Here is a 6,000-nt window from a genome sequence, read left to right as displayed (position 1 = left end):
TATCAAAGAAAAATTAACTCTCCCCTCTTTTATTACTATGTGGTAGCTGAGTTTGTAGATGATGGTTCGTAAATTGGTATATAATGATGGTGATGCTTGCGTATGTTGGGCAAAGTTAAGGTGGTCCATACACAATTTATTAGCAATATTCCCTTTGGCAACTTTAGCAATGAAGAATTGAAAGTGGCTGATTTGCACCAAATATAGCAAACATTGTGTATTCTTCAGTGTGATTCTCACTGATTGGTTTGGTATATTCTCATTCAAGCCCTTAATGTGGTGTCCAACGAGCTAGTCACATAAGACAGTATGTTGGCACTTTCTTTGGGCTGTTTGTGGCTCTGTTTTGTGGTCTGGTGGTCCAGTTTTTAGGTCGAGCCTGAGTCAGCAAGATTGCGCTCCTCGCTCTGCGAGACTGCTGTAGTAGAGTCTGCGAGAGAAGCCTCGCCCACTCTTCGACCCTATTTTTCATTGGCTGGTGTCATTGTCTTTCGTAAATGTTGCCTTTGGATTTGTTAATAGGCTTGTTAGTCCCTCCTTAGTACGGCCTTGTCATCATTTGTAACCTCCATTGCCCTTTACTTCTGTTGTTACACGGGACCTGTTATTTAGTCTGTAAGCACTATTTACTTTATTGAGTTTCTCTTACTGCAGGCAGGACCTACGCTGCTTCAGCTGAAACCGCTTGTGTTTTTTACACACAGGCACCTGCTTTCAGTCACTTTAACCCGGCATTATATCCTGTCTGTTTCAACCCCCTAAGTAAAATGGATTCAGAAATACTTAGCGAATTAAGTCATGTGAATTCCAGGTAGCACATAATCCTGTGCTAATGGGCTGAAGCTGACAAAAGCACATCTGTGTTACATGCCAACTGTGCTAAAGCCACCTGAAGAGTGGTGTTCAAAAGCCTGTTTTATTAACAACAACACCACCACCACTACTAATACCACCACCACCACAACCAATAGCACCACTAATATCAACACCAGCAATACCACCACCATCACCAATACCACCAATACCAATAGCACCTCCAAAACCACCACCAGCAATACCACCACCAGCAATACCACCACCACCACAACCAATACCACCACCATCAATACCACCATCACCAGCAATACCACCACCACCAATAACAACACCATCACCAATACCACTGCCAAAACCACCATCAATACCACCACTAAAACCACCACCACCAATACCAATATCACCAATATGAACACCACCAATACCACCACCAAAACCAACCCCACCACCAATACCACCAGTACCACCACCTCCAATAACAATACCACCACCAGCAGCAAGACCACCAATACCATCACCCATACCACCACCATCAATACCACCATTAATACCACCAATACCACCACCAATATCACCACCAACTAGACCATAACCACCACCAATACCACCAACATTACCACCACCAACACTACCCCCACCAATAACACTACCACCAATATCACTACCACCAATAACATCACCAATACCACCACCAACACAAATACCACCACTACCAATATCACTATCACCACCACCAATACCACCACCGCCAATACCACCACCAGCAATATCACCATCGCCAATATCACCATCACCAATACCTCCACCACCACCTCCACTACCAATACCAATACCACCATTACTACCACCAATACCAACACCACCAACAATGCCATCACCACCCCTAATACCACCACCACCAATACCACTGCCTCAATATCAACCTCACCACTATCACCACCACCAATAGCACCACCACCACCAATACCACCACCACCAATACCACCACCACCAAAACCACCACCAGTGCTAATACCACCACCACCAACACCACCAATACCAACACCACTTCCACCAACACGACTACCACCAATATCACCACCACCACCAATACAACCAAGACCACCACACCCAATACCACCACCACCAATACCACCACCACAAAGACTAATGCCACCACCGCCACCACCAATACCTATACCACCAATACCACCACCACAACCACCACCAATACCACTAATGGAGCAAGGACTCATAGAAAAGAGACTTGCTCAGAAACATTCAGCTCCTTTAACTCACTAACAAGTTATTACATTGTTTTGTGTATAACTAAAGAGCACCACACGGATACGCAGGTTGGTGAAAGCTTCCTTGTGTGTTTAATCAGGATAATAACATGAACGAAGGACTAAAACTGCTTTAAACAGGAAATCTTTATTGCGCACGCATCAATTGCATCTACGCAATATGACAAGCTGTTGCTTGGAGGGAAATACTTGCGCATGAGCACAACATACTAAAATGGAGTCGTGAAGACTCGCATGCATGACATCTGCTTGTTTGAACTAAATCTAGTGGTTTTTACTAAAGCTAATGCGGGTATAAGTACAATAAATAAACTGGGATAGAGTGGATGTGGGTGGCATACAGTGAAACCATTTATATTTTAAAGTAAAATCTGTCTTTCTGACTTTATCACTAGTGCGTATTTGGGCCTCGCATGTATAACTGAAGTAAGCTGAGTCACGTGACGACTGCGCATGACTACTGAAAGTTAACATGGAATGATGATTCAGAGGTTGAATGAAAGCCAAGGTTGCAAAGTGTTCTAGCCTGAGACTGGACGGTGAAAAGTTCATTGAAGAAGAAGTCTCATTCAAATTGTAATAATAATGTTTCAATTAACCTTGAATGTGTGTGAGAAACCAAAATGATGAATAAAAATTAAGGAGATGGGTTTGCGAACCATAGATAAATATAAATTAATGTCATGTAAGCATGGTGTGATGATCTTCCCCCCTTGCCTGACCAATTAGATCTCATATTTTTGCGATATTGAAACTTTAGTGGATGCTACATAAAGAACGAAAGGTATAATTGAGATAGCCTTAGTTAGTTAGTTAGCGAGCGATTTGGAATGCTGCTGCTGTGGAAGATGCTGATGCTGGGAGAGATGCTGTGAGATGCTGATGATGAATCAAATGCAGAACCTTCTATCCTAATTTAGGGGCAGATTAGGATTGCGGTTTTTCCGCATCCTCCTGGCCGGCGTAAGGCTGCGCCGGCCCGGAAGATGCGAAAAAACCGCAGCGGACCCACCAAAGAGCCACCGCCACATTAGGATGGCTGGTGGGTCCTGGTTTCTGTCTGCAGCTTTTCCGCCGCGGTTGCCTTACAACCGCGGCGGAAAAGCCCTAATATGGTGGCGGTGTCTCTCAGACACCGCCAGCCATATTAGGATGCCCAAAAAGAAATGCTTTTCCACGGCGGGTTTTCCGCCGTGAAAAGCATACGGAGCTTCACTGCGGGGGCCCGTTGTGGGCCCCCGAGGGTGAAGGGGGTGTGTTGGTTGCACATGGGGGGTACCTATGGTACCCCCTGCATTTGTATGCTGTAATCGGCAGGCACCACGCTGTGCCTGCCGCTTTCTGCATACAAATGCAATGAATGCATTTTTAACATTGCGGCGGGTGCAGCTTGAAGCCGCACCCACCGCAATGTTAAAAATAGAGGATGTGACCGCCAGGGTGGCGGTCACATCCTAAATGGACAGGAGGAAACTCCGCAGGCCATGCGGAGGTTCCCTCCTCCTCGATGGTCGCAGACGGCATCAAGTCCGTCCGCGATCATAATGAGCCCCTATATTGGGTTAGATAAGAAGATCGCAGAAGAATCTCAAGGAGGAAGAGAGTTTCAGAGAGGGGTGCTAGGCAAATCATTGGTATTCTAGAGAGGTCATTTATCCTGTCCTGAAGCCTTTGTCACCTGATCTATCCCACGGGACCATTACCAGCCAGGGGGTTGGTCTACACACCATTCTTGGTAATTATATTTTCTCGCTATTTGCAGATGTTCTTTCTCTCTGTCCTCTCCCTTTCTGAGCATTGATCATTGCATGAGTCCAAAGTATGTGTACGATGATTAATTAATGGAATTTTCTCTCCTAAGAATAATGGTGACTGCACATATGCATTTGAACTGTAGAGAAAGATTTAAAACTTTCCCAAGTCTGTGGTTATTTACATTTAATAACGAATAAGTTAGCTTATGTCATTTTCAGCATCAACTAGTTCAACTAATGGTCCATCGACAAGAGAAAATAACTTTTTGATCAGTGCAACGTTAGTTAATAGTATTAAATAACTAATCTTGAAAACTGTGGAAGAAAATTATAAACTTTGACGCCAGCAGTTTACTCAACTGAGTGTGTGTATATGGGCCCAGGTGAGTATATGGTAGTGGAGTATCTGTTGTTGGTACGCTGCTGGATCACCACCACCAATACTACCAATACCACAAATACCACCACCACAAATACCACCACCGATACCACCACCACCAATACCACCAACACCACCAATACTACCACCACCAATAACACCAACACTACCACCACCAATAGCACCACCACCACTACCAATACCACCACCAATACCAATAACACCAACTCCACCAATACCACCACCAATACCAGCACCACCACCAGTACCATCTCCACCACCAATATAACAATCACCACCAATACCACCACCATCAATCCCATCATCACCAATACCACTGTGTTAGAACTGGGGGTCTCTAGTTGGCTGAGGTAGGTACCTTGGCCCAAACAGTGGCCCTTGCTTGTAGTCAGGGAAAGTAGGGACACACCATTAGATAACCCCTACTCACCCTCCGGTAGCTTGGCACGAGCAGCCAGGCTTATCTCCAAGGCAATGTGTAAAGTATTTGCAACCACACTCTCAGTAACACAGTGATAGTACCTCAAATGGGCACCACACTGATTGTATGAAAATAGCGGTATCTTTATAAAAAAATACAATGAGAACAAACAATAGAAATCCGACATATGCGTATTCGTAATGTTTCACTTTGCCGGTTATTAGGCCAACAATCACTTGTAGGTTCTTGCGGTATTAATGAGCAGTTCATAATGATCTAAGTAATGGAGTCCTAATGCAATGTTATGCAGTTCGTAATGCAGTTAGTAATGTAGAAATAAGACAGTCCTTAATGCAAGTACCAATGCAGTTCGTAACACAGGTATAACTCAGTACGTAATCCAAGAATAATGCAGTTCTTAGTGTGAGAATAATGCAATTCTTAGTGCAAGGAATAATGCTATAAGCCAATCTGTGCAGTCAGCTCGGGCACCAACATCCCCCAACAACAGAGACAACGGTCATAAACATGAAGGGATGGCCCTAGTGCTGCTGGGCTGGTACGGCGACTCGAGGACTTAGCAAGTTTAACGGAGTGCAGCAGGAGAGAAATCGGAGCACTCCTGTACTCCTCCTGCAAATAGGGACCCTTGCTTCTAGTCAGGGTAAGGGGGATACACTCTTTAGATAACCCCTGCTACCCCCTCAGTAGCTTGGCAAGAGCAGACAGATTTATCCCAAAGGCTATGTGTAAAGTATTTGTACCCACACTCACAGTAACACAGTGAAAACACCACAAATAGACACCACACCAGTTTAGAAAAATAAAATATCTTTATCTAAACTAAACAAGACCGAAATTACAAAAATCCAGCATACACAGTTAAAAATATGACTTTCAAACGGTTTCTAGAACTTGTACCATGGGAAACTATGGATGCGTGACTTTACACAAAATACCAGAAGATGCATCAAAATGCACAAGGCCAAACAGCCGCAGAGAAAGGAAGCGCTGGAAAACTCAGTGATGAGTCAATTACTGAGTCCTTGGGGAGGCGAGGCAACAGTTATGCTTCACACAGGGGCAATGATGCGTCGAATCCGGACTGTAGGGGGAAGTCAGGCATCGAAATCCAAGACGGTTAATGGTCTGCGGGTGATGCGTGGAAAACTTGGTGCACAGGTATGATGTGTGACACACCGGAGGTGATGCGTCGCTTTGCGAGGGTTCGCGCCATCCGGCGTCAGTGCTGAGGACTGCATGGCAAGACTTTGCGTCTCCAGGCGAGACTCAGCGAGGCTTCGCTTCGTCTGGTGTCAGTTC

This window comes from Lissotriton vulgaris, chromosome 12 (genome assembly GCF_964263255.1).
Source record: "Lissotriton vulgaris chromosome 12, aLisVul1.2, whole genome shotgun sequence".
In the NCBI taxonomy this organism is placed as follows: domain Eukaryota; kingdom Metazoa; phylum Chordata; class Amphibia; order Caudata; family Salamandridae; genus Lissotriton; species Lissotriton vulgaris.
Note: the sequence above shows the minus strand (reverse complement) of the source record.